The sequence below is a fragment of the Alligator mississippiensis genome, chromosome 4 (assembly GCF_030867095.1).
Source record: "Alligator mississippiensis isolate rAllMis1 chromosome 4, rAllMis1, whole genome shotgun sequence".
In the NCBI taxonomy this organism is placed as follows: Eukaryota; Metazoa; Chordata; order Crocodylia; family Alligatoridae; genus Alligator; species Alligator mississippiensis.
The window spans coordinates 9,271,921-9,291,500 of NC_081827.1; the positions used below are offsets into that span (position 1 = coordinate 9,271,921).

General features: G+C 46.4%; 1 long non-coding RNA gene across 1 annotated transcript; it reads left to right on the plus strand.

Annotated features, from left to right (window-relative positions):
- The first annotated feature begins 1,818 nt into the window (after positions 1-1,818).
- On the plus strand, positions 1,819-5,656 carry LOC109283179 (uncharacterized). Its single transcript, XR_002090271.2, has 2 exons — positions 1,819-4,040; positions 5,190-5,656. It is a non-coding gene; the product is annotated as an uncharacterized LOC109283179 (long non-coding RNA).
- Positions 5,657-19,580: the final 13,924 nt, after the last annotated feature.

Consider the following 19,580-nt stretch of genomic DNA (forward strand, 5'->3'; position numbering starts at 1 on the left):
GAAGTTAATGTGGGAGAGATGAGGAAGATTTACAAGGAGGAAGAGTTAAGGGATGGGTCCTACACAGAGAAGGACTCCTCTGCGTTGGAGGGTTCAAGAAGAACATTATCTTCACGTGACCAGATGTGGCAGCCGTGCCAAAGGGCAGGTTCTGGAGCAGAACGGATTTCTTTGCCATGGTAAGAAAGTTTTGGTATTTTTAATATATGTATAACCCTATTAATGGAAATATATCACAATTGATTTGAATAAAAGTATAACCGACACAAAATGAACTGCTAACCTTCCAGTACAAGGCTGACCACCAACCAGTGGCTAGCTAGCCGGTGTTGAGGGCACGCTCTTCCAAGGATGAGGGATAGAAAAGAAATGAACTAACGCTGTCTGAGTAGAGGTAAGAGAAACAGGTTTATCTGAATTAGTTTTCTAAAGTGTTTCTGGCTATGTTATGTTGTAAGACGAATGTTGGATGCCTATAGCTCTGGTACCAGGCATCCTTTTTATAACTATTTAAATCAAAGTAAAATAAACCACCTGTGAGGATGGGTGTTTAATCCTGACTAGGAAATCACCAGGAATGATGTTTTGTTCTGCTTTTCTTGGCATGTTTTTTCCATGCAGGATGGTCCTTCAAGCCATCCTGTGGCTAAGATTAGGACACGGTGTGTCCTAATCTTTACATTGGATTATACCAGTCATCTCTTTTTCCCATCACGTCTCCTTCTGACCAGGCCATCGATTAATGAGAATATTGGATCCCAGTTTTGTGAAATGTTTGCAGTTGAAAATCTATGTTTCTCCTTTGCGACATGGTCAAGTGACCATTTCTCAGCTCCTACGCAGTTAATTTCTATTTTGACCTGTCTTCAGCAGTAATTCTTTCTATAGACCTCACAGACTCATAGGATCATAGAAAATTAGGCTTAGAAAGGACCTCAGGAGGTCACATCTAGTCCAACTCTGTGCTCAAAGGAGGACCATCCCCAACTAGATCATCCCAGCCAAGGCTTTGTCTACCCAGGTTTTAAAAACCTCCAAGGATGGAGAGTCCACAACCTCTCTGGATAACCTGTTCCAGAGCTTTACCACCCTCCTCCTGAGAGAGATCTTCCTCATATCTACCCTCAACTTCCCTTGCTGCAACTTGAGCCCATTGCTGCAACTTGAGCCCATTGCTCCTTGTTCATCTGCCCCCACTGAGAACAGTCCCAGCTCCCTCCTCTTTGCACCCACCCTTCAGGCAGTTGAAGGCTGCAATTAAATCCTCCCTGTCTTCTCTTTTTCAGCCTAAAGCCCAGTTCCCTCTGCCTCTCCTCATTAAGTCATGTGCCCCAGCTCTCGAACCAGACATTATTCACGTGCCCCCTGCCCCAGGGAGCCTGTTAGAAACTAGCCTGTGAAACTGCCTTTCTGAACATTGAGAGTTGAGATGTGGGCACAAGCTACCTGTGGAGGAAGAGTTATGGCACCATGACACTAAGTGTGACCTCGTTAGGGACTCTGGGATTGAATCCTGCGTGCTTCTGTTGGAGGTTCATCATACCAGGGCAGAAGACGGGTTTCTTGATGACCACGCCACAAAATGAGCAGCTGAGCTCAATGCCAGAAGATCGTAGGATCAGATTGGAGTAGATATGTGGCTAATTTGCTGTTAAGAGACAAAAAAAGGATGCATAGAGAAAGCCAGTGTTACTGCATAGCCCAGGGGTAGACGACCTTTTCTGGGTGCAGGCTGGAATGACCCACCTCCAGTCAGAGGCAGGAAGGTGGGTGTTAGGACCCAGGCACAAGAGAGCGTCTGCAGCCGAAGCACCCCCCCCCCCCCGAATGCTGCCAAAACTGATGCCATTTCATGGCCTAGCCCATCCTGTACCTTTTTAGTATCTTCTATCCACCTCCCGATCTAGAAATCCCTGTTCTGACTAGTGAGTGTCTGTATCATTTGGAGGTCACCTTTAAAGACCATTGCTTTGTAATATCTGACCTTGGTTAACAGGTATATAACATTATAATGTCCTTTTTTCCTACTCCTCTGGGCATTTGACATCATAAATCTGGGCTAAGAAGGGAAGATTTCAAAATAATACTCTTGCAAGGAGATCAAGGAGGGAGCTAAGAAAAGACAGCACTGGCTTCTGGTTTGTCAGCGTAAATGGAGAGAGCCCATGATTACTTCCTGATGGGCCTAAGAAGGCAGGCAATCAACATCCAGCCACTGGGAAAGAAGAGGCATTTGTGGAGCACCATATTAGGATGCTCTCTGTTAGGCAACTTCTATTACATGAATACTGCGGGCTGCATACTACAGGTCGCAGTAGGACTGGAGAAATGTATGGTCCAATAATACCTAGGGACTCATCCAGCAAACAGTTCTTACCAAGTGTCCTGATGGGTGTTGTTTCTATCACTTGGGCTCTAGAGGCCTCATGTAGGTCAAGAACCTTCTGTGTTGGACTCTGTACAACATACATATAGAAACAACAGACTTTGCCCTGCAGAGCTTGCGGTCAGAGGTCCCCATCCAGTGGTGCCATAGAAGTTATGGCCCGGGTTGGACTGGGTCTGAACAGGGAACACTCTTGCTTCCTGGAATCAGCAGATTGGAGTCTGCTATCATCACAGTTTAAAGAACCATTGGGAATGTTGCCTTTTCCCCTCTTGGTCATTTCTTTTTCCCAAAGGAAAAAAACCCCAGATGGATGAATGATTACAACAGATGGATGAACGGTTACAACAACACGGTCACCAATGGACTCTGGTCCATTAGTGACCATGGACCACAGTCTGAGTCCATGACCTATAACGACAAAAGGTGGAAACTTGTCCAGGTGTTACCAGTCACCCCTCCAAAATGTCCTGGAAAGCAGTGGTATCCAGTCAATGGGATAGAGGCTTGCACAGGGGACTGTGCTTAACAATTAAGCTCTAATGCAGTACTAGAGGCCTGTTGCAGTGAACACGGTATAACAAATCTTTGACCATGTATGTAGTAAAGATATCTTTCGTCATCAGCAGGGCAAGTGAAAGCACCTACCATGAGAATTGAAAATGCAACTCCCTTATCTGTAAGTAAAAAGCCGGTTCTTCTCTGTTATATGGCTACCTGCCAGCAAGAGCCACAAACATAGCTTTAGCTGGTATCCAGGGTAGCACAATAATGACATTCAAAATTGACATTAGAAGAACATGAAGGTTACAAAGTCAAGCACTGAAAATTTGGGAAATGCCAGAATTAAAGTTTCCCATAAACTTAATTCAACTGCTTTGTGCGTAAACATCACTATAGTCTTCAATTATGTGATTACAGTATTTTTTTTTCAACAAGTCTCAGGGTACAGATGGCTGTTGCTCTCTTGGGTAGCAGCTAGTCAGTGTTTTACTGCCTCTTGGTCTTCTCAATAGTACTTACTGCTACCACATCCAAGTGCTTTACAAATGTTAACACATAATAACTTTTCTTTCAGATGAGGGGCTATTCTCGTGCTCAGTTTACAAATGGGGAACTGAAACACTTAGATTAATAGCAAAAGGAGACACTAATTTGAGTACCAAACATGATTAAGAGTACAGGCAACTTTATATATTGAAAGCCCATCTCCTGTTGACTTCAGTTGCATCTGCGAGTGTTCATCACTTCTGCCAGTCATACCTCGGGGATCTTAAGTGAGCAACCAGAAACTGAAGAACGTGTGAATGGTTGGTTAATGCAACTTGCCCACCACCACATAGAAGTGCTGTGGCAGACGCAGGGATAAAATCCAGCTCACCGGGGCTGAATCCAACTGCCTTAACCATGAAACCAACCTTTCACTTCTTGCAACCCCGTTATGTAAGTGATGCCCATTCCAACTCCTGCCAGTGAGTTATTTTAATGATTTTATAATTCAGTGGACATCCTGACTTCTTCCTGCTTTGATTGTTGGATGAAGAATTAAAACAACCTGTCCAGTCTGAACAAATGAATTCTTTCTCCCCACAGGTAAACGCCACAGGAGTCGATGAGGGGTGTTGAAGGCCAAAGTCTTTAGGTCAGCAAGAAGGTGAGCAGGGGCAATCTTGTGACCAAAGCACTGGAGTGTGTCTGAACTTTTTTGTGTCAGCAGTTTTACAGGTGGATGTATAGAGCTTGCTTGTCAGTGGCTCTTCAATATGCTTTACCACTTAGCAGGGACTGTACAAGGAAAGAAAGTAATACTTCCCTATCTCCTATGCAAAACTTCACCTTCATAAAAGGACTTGTGTCCCAAGAATCAGGGTTTGGCAATTGGTGATATTTAACGGGGACAAAATGTCAAGGAAAAGGGAGTCTGCATATAACCTTTAAATCCCAGACAATATTTTGGGTTGGAGTTCACATTTCCTAAGTTTTTAGTATTGTAGCTACAAAAATAAGTTTTTATGATGGCATAAATAGGGATAATGGTAGCAGACTGGTGAAGGTATCTCAGTGCTGTTCTGGAGACAGGAGTTTGAGCCTCACTCCTAACTTTTGCTGAAAGCCACCCTTACCCAACTCAGCTGTAAAATAAAAACATGGCTATTTGGGCTAAGTTGTCGGGCATGAATGCTGGCCATCTCTCTCCCTTATGCCCCACAGACCATAGAAGCTGGTGTGCCTTATCCATGCTAGCCCCAAAGGCCCTCCTAGGCCAGCCAGGACTGATTGATGTAAATAGAAAACTCTCCCTCAGCTTTGCCATTAAACATCATCATCCTGAAGGGAAATCAAGGCTATGAGACTCTGGTTTCTCCTTTCCAGCATTTGGTCCCCAGGGGAGTTTGTCCGTCTCAGCAGTTCTTAGTTTCTTCCCCCATTTCTCTCGACTAATTTAACGATGGATTTTGGAGGCTCAGGAGCCTATGGAGGTGTAAATGAAAAGTCAGAGACCCAGTACAAATTCTTAAAATTATGGTTGGAGTTCAGATTAGCTGTCTCCTGTGGCTTGTACTGCTGTAGCTGCAAAATTGAGACACTGAGGGAGAGGGATTGCTCTGCAGTTAACAGAGAGGCCTGGTGCCATTCGACTCACTGTGCGAGTGGACAGCAGAAAAGGGAAAAGTTAAAAATGAAAAAACAAGAAACATGGGATAAGAGCAAGGGTAGGGATCTAAAGGGAGAAGCAGTGAATAGAGGCGGGTCATATCTCCTGCTGTATGAGACGCATACTAATGCAGTTTTTTTATTCTAGGAATAGCTTCTACCTGTGCATCTATGGGAAATTCCAGAGGGAGTAGGGTTACACAGAAGAATCCACTATAAAACACTGCTAAGTTTCAGGAGTCTGTGGAATAATAATGCAATAGCAGCCAAAAACATAAGAAGGATGGAAAACGTTTGCTCCACCATCTCACAATAACTGCTTATTACCAGCCTTTGTCTGTGGTAGGGCCCGCAACACGTGAGGCTCTTTTCCGTGTGCATGAGAGGAAAAGCTGTTTTGCAATAACAACATGCAAGATGCAACATGACATGCAGTGAGCTTTCATTCGAGACAGAAAGAATTGGAAATCAGCCATCTTGAATCAAATCCCACAGGGATGCGATTCCTTCGACCCTGTCCTCTCAAAGCATCATAAACAATCAGTTTGTCAGCGTTCAAAACTGCTTTCCCCTTCTCCCCAAGTGTGATTTTTAATAAAGCTTTGGTTATCTGTATTAGAGCTGTCAAGCATCTATGCCTATCTTTGGTTTTCCCGTTCTTGCTCAAGCCTCCTGGACTGCCACAGTGTTGAGGCAACTTCATGTCCCCAAACTACAGCTGCACCGTTGAGCAGGATGCATCTGAAATGCTTTCTCTTTCCAAACGCCTTTACAGAGGAGGAATATTTCCAACAGACCCACGTGCTGTACATTATTGAATGATGTCCACTGAGGGAAGCAGTGCCCACAGGCAAAGCAAGGTTTGGTTCATATGAGGCTGTGCTGATGTTGCAACACCTGGCAGACTGGAAGCCTCAGAAAAGGAATGAATGGGTCGCAGAGACAGAGCATGCCTCCCACAACCGGCGCAGTTCCTCCGAAACAAGTTTCACTTAAAACCACGTGTGCATACTGCCACCTGCCCCATTCCCACACCCTGTCCCTACTGGTTCCACAATCTGGTTTTTTCAATCTTTCTCAGCCTTTTCAACTCTGGTTTTCTTCATGTCATTTCTCGCACAGAAGCTTTTTCTTGCTCTTCCCTGTTGCTCTGTTCAGTCCTTTCACCCCTTATATTCCTTGTCCATACGGCTAGCCTTTTTCCAGCTCTTTGCCTTCCACCCTGTTTGTCCACCTCTCAGATATCACAGAGCCTAGTTGTGTTTATTAAAGCAACTACTACACTTTCTTTTGCGTGCTGTTCAAGCCTCTCTCTGTCATGCCAGGCTGTGGGCATCCAGGTCTGGGAGTCACCTTAGGCTTAGGAAAAGCCAGGAAGTCAAAAGCAAGGAAATCTGTCCAGGGAACCAAGTCAATGGTCCAGAGGGTCAGGCAGAGCACAAGGTCGGGAAGCTAGCCGAGTCAGGTATCCTACTGCACACGCCAATGGTGCAGCAACCTAGTTAAAAGGTTGCACCTTGTTGCCTGGATCCTTCCCCTTCCAGGCCAAGGGTTTATATGGGAAAAGGTAAGAAGCTGGCAGACCTTGACTGGCCACCTGCATCTAGCCCAGCGTTTTGTTGGGGCAGTGGTAGACCGATGTTCGGTGCTGTGCCGGGCAGGCTGTAGCCCTGGGTTCAAGCACGTGGCCAGACACTCTAGCAAGGGAAAGGCCATCACTCGCCTTGTTTCTTCCCAGAAAATAAGCCCTTCTCAAAGGCCCCCTCCAAACAGGAGGTGGAGGGATGGTCTTGTGGACTGGGACTCCGGCAGTCAGGAGTTTCTGTTACAGGTTCCCTATGTAATGTTGGGCAAGTCTTTGAAATGCTCCATGCCTCGGTTTCACATCTGGAAAAGAGGAGCAATGCAATCCATATAGGCGAGACGGACAAACAGCACTTGTGCAGGGCACGAACTAGCAGGAGGCCTGACCTTAGCTGACACTAGATGCTATTGAAATGATACAACAAAGCCCCTCTCCAAACAATCCTCTACTACATTCAGCTTCTCTCTTAGTCATCTGGATACAGAAACCAAGGACTTCCCCAGGCCTGTTTTTCTTAGTTTCTGTTCTGCATTTTGAACCCACAGCAAGTCGTCCTATCTTTCCTCTCCCAGTCTGTAATCTGCATTTTGCCTGCCCAGTGCTATCACTCATAAATCACTGTGCCCTGCTCCTCAGCTGGTGCCCAAAGCCACAGAAACTCTGCAGCCCGGTACTCTTAAAGGGCAGCACCTCAACGGTGTTCTTTCCCAACCCTTGTCAGTGCTCTTTTATCAGCACAGAGATGGGAAAATACTAGCTTCACTGGAAATCACAGCCCTCCCACCCAGTGGAAAACCCTGACCATATACCCAAAAGGTCCATCTCCTATAACACCATGGCAGAGAATGAAAGTCACGCCCATCTCATCTAAAACTGGAAACCCCCCTGTTAAAAACCATCTCTGGTACAAAACCGCAGACACCTGCTGTGTGAAGCCAGCCTCTGCAACGTGATGACTTAATACTAATGATACGTCACTTCATCCACGGATCTCAAAGATCCTTGCATGTGTTAATGCATCTTTGATAGGGAAGGTGAGTACCACATTATTGCCTGCACCAAAAGGATGCAGTAACTAAGGCATGTAAAACATTTAAGGGCAGTTTTCAGTGGTGGAGGGTAACTGGGCGCTATATTTGCCTGGACTGGTGTTTTCTTTATAGCAATTTTTAAAGCTATAGGCAGGATTGCCTTTCTATAAATGCAATGATCATTTACTCCCAAACTGAATGGAGCTATCCACAAGGTCCTGGGTGTCTACATCCCCGTCCAGACAAGAATCAGGGAATGAAGCACGGCAACCCTCAGGCAGCTTATGGTGAGGGGGGCCCCGGTAGACCTGGCCTCATCCAGCTACTCTTCCTCCACAAGCAGGCATTGGTGCAGCTGGCATAGGACTACTGCTTCTAATCACAGTGAGGGAGCTGGTTGTCACAGTAGTTTGTTTTTCAGATGCGGTGGCCACATGCTGGGGTAACCTCAGTCAAAACAGGATATCTGAGCTCTTGGAGGATGAGGGCTCACTGTGGTTAGAGGTGCTGCGCGGAGGGAGGAGCAGAAGGCTGAGGGGGAAGGGGAGTTTTCAAGAGTCCATGCAAATAACCAGATGTGTAGAGCTGCTCGTCTTCACCCAGAAGCATCTCATCACCATGCAAATGACTCATGATGCAAACTAGTCATGTCTGAGCGCCTGGGGGACTGCCGTGGGACATTGGCAGAGGTGCAGTCAACACACAACATGCTGGCACACGTGTGCACACCCACAACCACAGCTAATCCCCGGGCACTTGGAATGCAGCACAGGATCCTGCATATGGGGACAGGTCTGGGCTATCGCATGTCGGTGGTGATGTAAACCTCAGCAAGGGATGAAAACACATGCTGCTTCACTTACACGTCATGGAGCTCGGCCCAGCCAAATCTAAAAGGCCCTGATGCCTGCTTCACCTGCCAACGTTCAGGTAGCCTGCAGTGTTTCTGCCCGTCTCTTGCCTTTCCCCGGCTTTCTTTGAGCAGTCCTGGTGTGAGGAGCCATGCATGGGCCTACCCCTCCCTGCTACACCTGTGTGTCACGGTCGTCAGCAGCCCCTCGCTACGAGGACGAGTCTTCCAGTGAGCAGGGAAGTCACGGCCGAGCCCGGAGGCAGCTGAAGAGGCCAACCCAAGATCTGCCTGTTTAACGGCAGAGGTGGCAAATAGTTTTGGGGAGAAGGAGCGGCTCCTGGTGATGCCAAATCGCAATTTTTTCCCTTTGTCTCACTCATCTGTCTGCCTCCATAGTGAGGCAGGTTTGTACAACGTGATCTAGGGCTTGTCATGCATCACGGCACCACTGGGGACAAGTCGGCGCTTGAGTCTGCCAGGTATTCGTGTTGCTGTCGTGTTTCTTCAGTTCGGCCTTCAAGGCATCTCCCTTTTGTGCCCACTTGCAGAGCGGTGACTATGGCTGAGTCTGGAGGACGGGACCTGTTTTGGGAGCTGGTTGTCAGGCATGACACGTCCTGTCCCATGGAGCTGTAGAAACATGGCTTCAAGACAAGCTGTGGAAATGATCCAGGCACGTGAAGCAATCTGCAAATGCAACAGTAGTGGCCTCGTTTTCTCCTGTTACACTCGCAGCCTTGCTGACACCCGAGGGACCTACCCCAGTTGGTCCTGTCCGTGAATTTTTTCTCTGGTTCCCCCTCTCCCTTGAACTCCCACCCTATTTCCAAATCTGTGCATTTATTTTTTCAATAAAAGTTTCCTTGCCCCCCCCCCTTTTTTTTTCTTTCTCTTCTAACGTTTTCCTCATTTGCCATTTCTTTTCTTCCTTTCATTTAACATCCTGTTCCCTGCTCCACTTCCCTCTTTCTCTGCCTCCTCTCTGGTTTTGTTCCCTGTTCAGCTGGTCTTCAGGGTCTCTGAATTTCCCAGCTGCCACAGACCCTAACAGGCCAGTTGTTTCATTTAAAAGGATAACAACTGAAAAGCACTCTCTGACAAGCCAGAGAGAGAGAAACATTACTCATAATGTCTTTTTTTCTAAAAGCCACCCTATATTCTGGTGTATTCCTATCAAAAGACTTCTACATAGATAAGTCTGGTTGATTAATACCTATCCCTGCCTTGCCTGTTAATGCATTGGAGGCTGAACAGCAACAGGCCTCAATGCATTTCCCATTTCTTTGCAATTATTTTGGCGGTGGCGCTACCTGCATCTTAGCTTCCCCTGTACCACCTTTGAAATTGTGGTCTCTGATGATCGTGTTAATTGTCGTCATAAGATGGATGAGATATGCCAAGAATTGCAATAGGAAAAAAATAGTATAAGCCAACAGATCAGGTGGAGATGCCTCCAGGCACACCACTGTAAATATTGGCAAGCACTAGCAATGTCCCGTTTTTTTTCCCCGTGGCTCAATGCGGAGTGTCTCGGGGTTTGTTTCCAGTGCTCTGTGTCCGTGGTGTGTGCAGGAGCACAGGAGTGGAGGATGTTTACTACTCCAGGTGGGGGGCTGGACTTACAGGTCTGGGAGGCTGCTGCCAGCACTGTGTTCACGTAGCTGGGTGGTTCAGACCCCGTCCTGGGATACAGGATGGAGCCCGGGTCTCCCGCATCTAACCTCCGCCTAGTTGCCGTCCTCATCTGGCTGTACTCTGTGCACAGCCTGATCTGATAGACAGGCAGAAAATGTCTACCGAGATGAGCCCTCAGGCTTAATAGGTGGGGGAACGCCTCGTGCATGAGTCCTATGGGGCTTACACGTGACCTGCTTGGCTCTGTCAGGACGGAGGCACTTCTGGACATGCCTGAAAGCAGAACGGTTGGCATCTGGGAAACCTTAGTGCCAAAATCTCCCGAGTTAGGCATCCACTGAGGTAAGGGGTTTGCAGATCAAGACCTTGGACTTAGGTGTCTCACTAGATGGCAAAGCAATATCCAAATGAGAGAGAATAAACATGAGAAAAGGATTGGGGGTAAATGAATATAAACAGGGAACACCTGGCTTGTTTGCACGCTCTGTGGTCAGATAACTTGACGACAGCTTGTAAATATGTCGAAACACAGAGACCATAACTTCCTTGCTCACGTGTGCACGTGAGACAACTTTCTCGGGAGTTTTCAAAGCCTGCACAACAACCCTCCAGTCTGCTGGGCGGCACCCCCTCCGAATGGCTCATTTCTGGCTCCTGGAACTGATCATCAGCCTGAATGAAATAGCTCGTTTAAAAATGTCCAGTGTTGCAAAGCGGGGAGAGCTGGAGGAAAGGAAGATCAGGTGCAAGAAGTGGAGAGAACTGTGAAAAATGGCAGGAGAGGGAATGGGAGTAAAGGAGAGGCACCATTTAATGGAGAGGGGTGGGGATGAGAGTGCCCAGGGTAAACGTGGGCACCTGAGATGTGCAAAAATAAACCCAGGAGTGACACCGATAAATCATGCACGTGCAATAACAGGGAAAAACCAGAGCCGTGAATGAGCAGAATCCATGCAGCAATATATGGTTTAATTTGGGGGGGCGAACCAATTTTCCAGAAGCAAAGCAGTTATGAAGCAGAAAATGAAATGGATACAGAAACAACTGATTACAGGGGAAATGCAAGTCCTCTGCTGATGAATAAATATTCAGAGTCCAGTGGCTGAAGAGCAAAACCAGCAGCCAGTTGATAAGAGCAGCTGGATAATGAATGGTGAGCAAGCCCAGGCTGTCAGACACAGGTCTCCAGAAGCAAACTGGCATTTTCATGCATCAGTGATGCTGTCAAGATGCTGCAGGGTGTTCCCTTTCTGGTCCCTGTGCCTGCCCCGTGGTCTGGTGGTGGTGGTGGAGCTGGTTAGCTATGGACAGGACAAAGCTTCCCAGGTGCAGTCAAATGCCTCCTTTCCCCCGAGTCTGCGTCCGATGGAGATTTTTAGGGGAGAAGAACAATTGCCGACTCCAGTACTCGACAAGCTCTCCAATGGCTATGGTACCAGAGGACTATTGGAAAGAGGATCCCAAGCTGAAGGGACTTTGGGGGTTGTGCCTTCATCTTTCTCGGAGGATGCAGTTTAATTTCATCAACCTACTGACAGAGAGACAGCCCTTCGGAAAATCTCACCCCACCTGCAATTACTCTCGGCTTCCCCTCCATGAAGAGAATTACACCCCCAGCTTTGCTGGGACACTTGCATCCAGCCAGCAGCATAACTTGGGAGGGATGGGAGAAGCTCTAGCCTTAGGCGCCCACCCCCAAATTCATTCCCGGAGCGGTCCTGCACCTTCAAGCCGTAAGTGCCAGATGAAGGGACACAGCAGCAGCGTGGGTCTTTGAGTCCCCAGGGCAGGTAAGACTGGCCCCGCTCCTTTCCCTCCCCCTGCTTTCTGGTGCTTGGCACCAACCCCGGGGAGCAGTGCCAAGGTGTAAAACCAGGTAGTTGCACCTCCGCCGCCAGATGAAGGAACACAGCCCGTGCCTGCATCTTTACACCTGTACGTGCATCTGTACATGCGACTTCAAAGAAACAATCTCCACTACCTCCCAATGTCTTCTTTTTACATGGTCTCCAAAACTGCCCTGCTTCTAGCTCAGGGCTGCTGTGGTCCAGGGACCTAAGGGTTGTCAGATACGCACTCTGCCATCTGACAGCGAGCTCTGGCCCGAAACTAGTTTCATTGACAGCACCTGTGAGTGTCCACACGGCCAACATCGTCTCTGGTGAAAGATGGTCTCTCTCGAAGATACGACTCCCACCCTCATCTTCCTCCTCCTCCTCAGCAACGCCAACAGCCAGGGAGAAAGAGCTTTAATTACTTTCAAAGGGAGCAAATCCCAGCAGCCTTCTGTGCCGGGCCTTGGCAGCAAGCCTCTATTTTGCTTTGTTGTTACCCAGTTTTGACCCATAAATCCCCAACTATTTGGAGATTACGGATGCCACTTCAATAACCAGAGTGCCTGGACCCTGGAAAAGTGGATACCAGAGATTATATAGGGCTGGTAACATACCTGGTTTGAATCACTCAAAGGTGGTACTTTGAGTTGTTGAGGTGGTGCTCTCACCTACCTTGGGGGTCTTCAAGAGGAGGCTGGACAGATATTTGCCTGGGGTGATATGACCCTGGCACCCGTTCCTGCCCAGGTCAGAGAGTCAGACCTGATGATCTGTTTAGGTCCCTTCTGACACTAAGCACTATGAAACTATGATGCTATGACATTCCCTCTCTTGCTCACTTGGTTCTTTCCTCTTTTTAATGAAGTGTTCAACCCTTCTGATAGTTCACTGGGGGCAGCTCCCAAACTGGCTTTCAGATGAACATTGAAAACCCTGGAAAACTTAAGATCAGCAATGCTGGCGTTTAAAGCACTTCCAGAAAACCTTATGAGAAGGTACGTAAGTGCTACGTTGCAATTCCTACAAAGGTGAACCATTATGGTAAAAACATAAGGCAGCAAATTCTAAAAGCAATCTATCACCTTTAATACAGCATAACAGGGCACCTTAACACAGCATAATCAATCGGGCAGTGGTCAGAGTGGACTCCAAAGGGGTGGCCAGACACATCTGAAAGTAAGATTAGCATCCCCTTTCACATGATGTTAAAAGTCTCATTATTCAAGCCACCTTTGCTGTAGGTATGCATCATCACCTTACCGGCGGCCTAAATTGCTTTGCAAAACTCCAAACAAATTTTCCCACATCTATTCTGCGTTGGGTTATTTATTTTTTTTTGACATTCCTCATATCAGCTTCGTGTTTTCAAATTTTGCGACTCCCCAAGGCTACTCGTATCAATTCTGTATTCTGGATCCTTGGGACTTTCCATTCCCCTTGTTTCTCACACGTATTTTGTTCAACATCACACTGTTGAACCATTTCTTTATCTCCGTTCTCTACTTGCCTTTTCAAACCATAATTTTTCTCTAGCTTCTCTGTTTGGCTTAAGTCCATAACTTCACACAAGGTGGCTACCCTAACGATTTTATTTTAAACCTTCCTAGGCAACTATTCCACTCCTTGACAGGATGAGAAAAAATATTAAATGCATCTTTTCACACTTTCTGATTGGGTCACAAGCAAATCCAAAATGCTTGGAGGGGGAAATATAGCTGCAACCATTTTAGTTTAATGTATTTTAACTTGACAACACAAGCAACTTAACCATATTATTAATATAGCTAAAATTATACCTTCTATAATAACCCAGCTTTTAAGCCTAATTTGTGCATACAACAGTGCTTCCCTTTTATTAATCTTATGGGCATCTATTAAAACTCTTCTTGCCTTCTCATTTGTTTTCTTTTTCAATTTGCATTAAAATACACATAATTTCTCTGCTCGATTCAACTTCAAATTTAAGGAAGGAATATAAACCTGAAATTTAGAGGTCTATTGCATCACCAAATCTTGGTGTTTTTCAGCTACACTTAATGCAAAATTCTTTCCAAAACAGGGGTGGGAGGCTCAGCGGTGTTGCCCTATTACGGTGTTTTAATAGGCCTCAAGCAAAACTGTGTACCAGTGACTTAGACTGCTGTGTTTTATGGTTTGTAACCACACCGTATTATTCCATCTCTTTTGAGCCAAATTTTCCATTGGTATTTTCCACTGAGTGAGTCAAAGTGGACACGGCATAGTTTCATTGCCCTTTATCACGTCCTTTTCTCTGCATAAGAGGTGTTTTTATTTCAAAGAGTTAACGCCTACGCACGCATCAATACCCCTTTCTAGAGCCACCAGCAGCCTGAAGGGTGCCCAAGGGCTGGATTTTCAAGTGAAATACCATCAGAGGTGAGACTTGCAGATGCCTTTTCTAGAGGTCACCGTCTAGGGAGCCTGTGCGATAGATGGCTGGTGAGTCTCAAAAGCGGCTTCCTGCAGGAACCTGCTGAACTGCAACGTGGAGCTTCGTACACGCGTTCATCGTTTCCTGGCTTTAGTCTCCAGACTGGATGCTCAGTTTAGCAGAGCAATTCTCCAGTCCCTTTTCCTCCAGGAGTTTGCCGTCTGTCCAGGAACGGGCACATCCAGAGCTCACAAGAAGAAGAAATGAAGATTACTCCCATGCAACCACAGTTGTTCGATTCATGGTCCCTACCCATCTTCCCTTCTTTTTCACTCCTAATTACAACTGTGACCCAAGGATGTATTGGAAGGCACTGAGACGGCTGCAGTACCACGTTCCTTCCATAGGCTCATTTTTAGGACATTTAAGAACAGCACAGGGAAGGCCGAGAAGGGATTCCTGGGCACAGATGCCGGAAGCATCAACAAGCTCCCATATTCTCCAGTATCTCTCTGGGTATAGCGTTAGATTGACCAGTCTGCATTTCTCTGGGTTTGGGCTCCTTTTGTCCTCTTTCCTAAAGATGAGTGCTATATTATTTGCCCTTTTCTAGTCTTATGGAGTCCCACACAACCCCTTTGATTTCTCAAGACAGTAAGCAGCGGCTCTGCAATCACTTCAATTCCTTTAGCACTTGCAAATGGACCTTGCATGACACGGATGAATTGAAAATGTCTAGTTTGTTTACACCGTCTCCAACCGGTGTTTCTCTATCCTCCGCCCTTGATAGGAACTGTGTTTCTGATGCGATAGTAGCCCTTTTTAGTCAAGAATGAAGAGAAAAAAGTAATTAAACATGTCAGACTTCTCAGTATCTTACATTATTAGCTCCCCATCTCATTCATTATGGTGCCTTCACTTTCTTTGGTCTTCCTCCTAAGTCCAATGCCTTTATAGAGTGCCTTTTGTACTTCAATACTTACTGGTAGCTGGCAAAAGAAGCATTTGATCCAACGTTTCAATCAGATAATGCTCTGCAGAGACACAGGCCAGGCTCCAGCATGTCCTGCACATCTCTGGGGTAGTTATGTTTCTCGAGGAAGCTGCGGATGCTGCCTGAACCCTACTGGAAAGTATCCTGATCTACACTGGTTAGTTCACAGGCCTGCATTTGTATTATTTTAGTGTACAATGAACCTGGACTTCCTTTTCCCTTATACTTGCTTGCTACGGGGATCCTGCTCACTAGTTTAAGACCCACAATTCTCAAGTCTATTGGTTTTATTCTGCTGTTTTCCTCCTTTCATTTTCTTAGGATAATGAACTGTGTCATTTTAAGATCACTGTCGCCCAGGTTGTCTTCCATTTTCAGATTCTCAATAAGCACGCAGAAAATTGAGAAGATCTTCTGCCGTAATTGTCTTCTCCACCTTTGGTACCAAAAAGTTTGTACCTGGAATTTGTACTTGAGATGTCCTTAGAGTTTTGCCTTTCTGATGAGAGAGGATCAGACCATTTAGGCCTCTTCACAACAATTTGTGGAAATTGCAGGCAGGTTAATGACTTAGTCTCTGTCCACATAGACGATAGAGATGAGTGCCCACTTGCATTAAAGGTATCCAGGTTGTAGCTGTATTGGTGTAGAGGAAAAGGCAAGCAGGACTCGCAGTAGAGACAATATCTTTTATTAGACCAACAAGATTTTTGCAAGATTTTGTAAGATGAGTAACTATTTCTTGTTCTTTGTCCATGTATATGCCATTCTCGGTGACACTGATTTTGCAAAAATCTTGTTGGTTTAATAAAAAATATTATCTCTTCTACGAGTCTGGATTGCCACTTGCAGGGCATCTTTGGGGTTTGGTCCATGACTCTATAGAGCATGATTTGATTGCAGCATTGGATTTGATGCTTCTTTTGCCCGAATGCTGCTGCAGTCTGTATACTAGACTCCAAGCGCCCCGCTCCTTTTCATGAGATCACTACCTGTGTGTCACCAAGAATGGCACATACATGGACAAAAAACAAGAAAGAGTTACTCATCTTACATTGCCTGTGATTCTTCATTGGTATTTCACAGCCCATTCACCCGCCCTGCTCCTACAGAGCCATTTAACACCTGGGCTCTGCATTGGTATTAATGGCAGTTGGGCTTTTTCTGTTTTTTATTCCCTTGGTGCAGAGCACAAGGACATACGAGGCACTGTGTGCAGCCCCAAAAGCACTGTTGGCCAAAACCTTCCAATGATGAGCTCATGGGGTACGTGCATGCACACACAGGACACACACGCATGCACACAGACAATAAAATCAGCGTGGACAACACAGCTTAAAGAATGACAGTGATTGTAAAATCACTATCATAGGAAAGTAGGGTATGAAGGACGCTCGTGCGGTCATCTAGTCCACCCCCTGCTCAAGGCAAGATCACCCCAACTCAACCATCCCAGGATTTTAACAGTTTCCCCCCCTCCATCAACGTAACTCGGGAATACTCCACCCAGCGGATTAATTTCTTAGGTGCAACAGTGTAGATTTGCAATGGCTGCATCCCCACCACATTGTATTGGAAACCAACTGACCACCGCAGCTACCTCGACACCGCCAGCTTTCAACCTAAGCACACCGTTAGATCCATGCAGCTAAGCTCTACGGTACAACGTGTCTGCTCCGATCCCACCAGCCAGGGTGCACGCCTTAAGGATGTGGAGCAAGGATGCCTACACTTGCCGTACAATCCCAAAGCTGTAGCTACTGAAATGGCCAAAGCTAGACTCAGCTCATGCTCTGACCTGCTACAATACCAACTCTGGCACAAGGACAACAGAATCCCTCCGGTTGTCACCTACAGTCCCCAGCTTGAACACCTTACCTGAGACTTATTGTGAACAGCCTCCAACCCCCTCCTGGGAGAGGACGACCATCTCAAGGGAGCCACGGGGGACAAACTTGCTCTGGCTTACAGACAGGCTCCCCACCTCAAACAACATTTTTCAAGCAACAGACAAACTCCTATCCTCACCAAGGTACCAGGCCTTGCAATGGACCCAAATTCCTGCTTGCTTCCACATCAATACAGACCATATAACTACTGGACTGAATAACAAGGAGTACAATATCCTAGATTCATTCCCCTACAACTCTACCAACGTCATATATGCCAACACCGACGTACAGTGCCCCTCTGCCGCTGACCCCGGCAATCTCTGCAAGCAAGAAGGAGCAAACGCAGATCTGACATCAGCTGGAGGATGCAAAGGGCTGCAACATAGCACTTTATGCTCCCCAGACCGTCCATCGCTGGCCTCAGGATTGCTGTTTGGAGGCAGTCAAATTTAAAAAACCAGTTTGAATAAGAAATTGCAGAACAAGAAATCATCCACAGACGGGGTTGTGTTACATACGGTTTAAACAGTAGCTATGGATTATATTCACATGATCTGGATTAGTTTTGTGATCCCTTTGTTCCTATGGGTCTTCAATTATATGTCTTTCCCAGCACTCCTTCCTCCTCCCCATTTCCACTCTCTCCTCCTTTCTACGCTTGTCCTTTCGCACCATCTGATGAAGTGACCTTGAGTTCACGAAAGCTTATGCTTAATATATTTCCTACCTATGGGGACTTTTTACCATCTTCAATTTTCCATGAGCCTGAAAAAGACATTTTTGTTTGCCATTTCTTCATTGGTCTAATAAAAGGTGTATCATCTTTGAACCAAGAGATGTAGATTTTTGCATTTCTTTTTATGCTTGCTCTCTCTGTCTCTATCTCTATCTATGTATATATCTATATCTATGTATATATGTGTCTATATAGATCTATAGAAATCTATAGACATCTATAGAGATCTATAGATATGTCTATATTTATAGACATCTATAGAGATCTATAGATATAGCTATACCTATAGACAACTATAGATCTATAGATATATCTAATTTGGTTAGTCTATAAAGTGCACATCTACCCTACCTTCTAAGTCATCCCAACCAAATGTCTAACTTGCTCATGCACATTTCCAGGGATGCAGATCCCACAGTTTCTCTAGGCAGCCTGGTCCAATGCTTAACTACCCTCCAACAAAGTTCCTCCTCATCTCCAACCTAAATTTCCTTTGCTGCAGTTTGAGGCCATCACTCCTAGTCCTGTTCCCTACAGGCACAGGGAACATCCTATCTCCATCCTCCTTATAATCGCCCTTTAGGTACTTGGAGACTGTCAATAGATGGGCTGTTCTCAAATTCTGTGTTCTGCAAACAGCTTTCTACTGTTTGAAGCAAAAGCTGTTGCCCCCGGCTGTACCAATAGTCAAGGACAAGGTAGCACAGAGCTGCCACTAGAGAGCAGCAGAACCACATGCACACCCGGCAGGTCTGCAGACAGTGTGGCGTCAAAACTGGAATCAGCAGCCTTCCTCCCAGAGCGAAGGTGGGATGCTGCATGTGAGCCATACATGGAGGGCTCCAGGCTCACGGTCTATCCGTAGGTAGCTGTGCATGCTAGAAAAAGATAGACCCTGCCTGTCACTGGGCGAAGGGGACCCAGACCAAAGAGTTTATCCAACAGATTTAGGAACAGAAGGACATTGGTTAGGGACACTGGACAGTACTGGAGCCAGCGTGGGTCTTCTACATGATGTGCACGCCTCTGCTGGCCTCAGTCCACAGTCTCGCAAGCTGCTGTTGGCTTCAATGTCAATGCCACATCAGCGCCGTCAACTCAACGCTGTCTTCTGTGTTCAGATAGAAAGCCGATGCTCGCTCCTGAGGCTTAGCTGGAAAGGAGCCAGCAGAGCGTTACCATCTGCAAGTGAAATCCTGCCCAGTGTTGGGTCCGATAGTGTGAAGTTCAACTTTGAGGGGTGCGGGCTCATTGTGTCCCTCCTGACCCGCTGTGACAGCCAGGCTCTGCAGGATGGTTGAATCAGCGCAAAGTAAGTGGCCCCAAGGAGCAGGTTCGGCTCCCTTTACATTATGAAATGCTTTTGAACAAGCTGCCAGTAGGCATAATTCAAGCTATGAAAAATCACCGATCTCTGCTGCCTGGGAAATGCGGGCCGGAGTCAGAAAACATTAGACGCGGGACTCCATGGCTGAACTCTTTGAGCTGGCGCTGGCGTTGCTGCTGGAGATCTTAAGCACTATTACTCTTGGAGATTTTGGGACAAAGCCAAATTTGTGTTCGCTCTCAGCTTTGGTTTTGGTGTG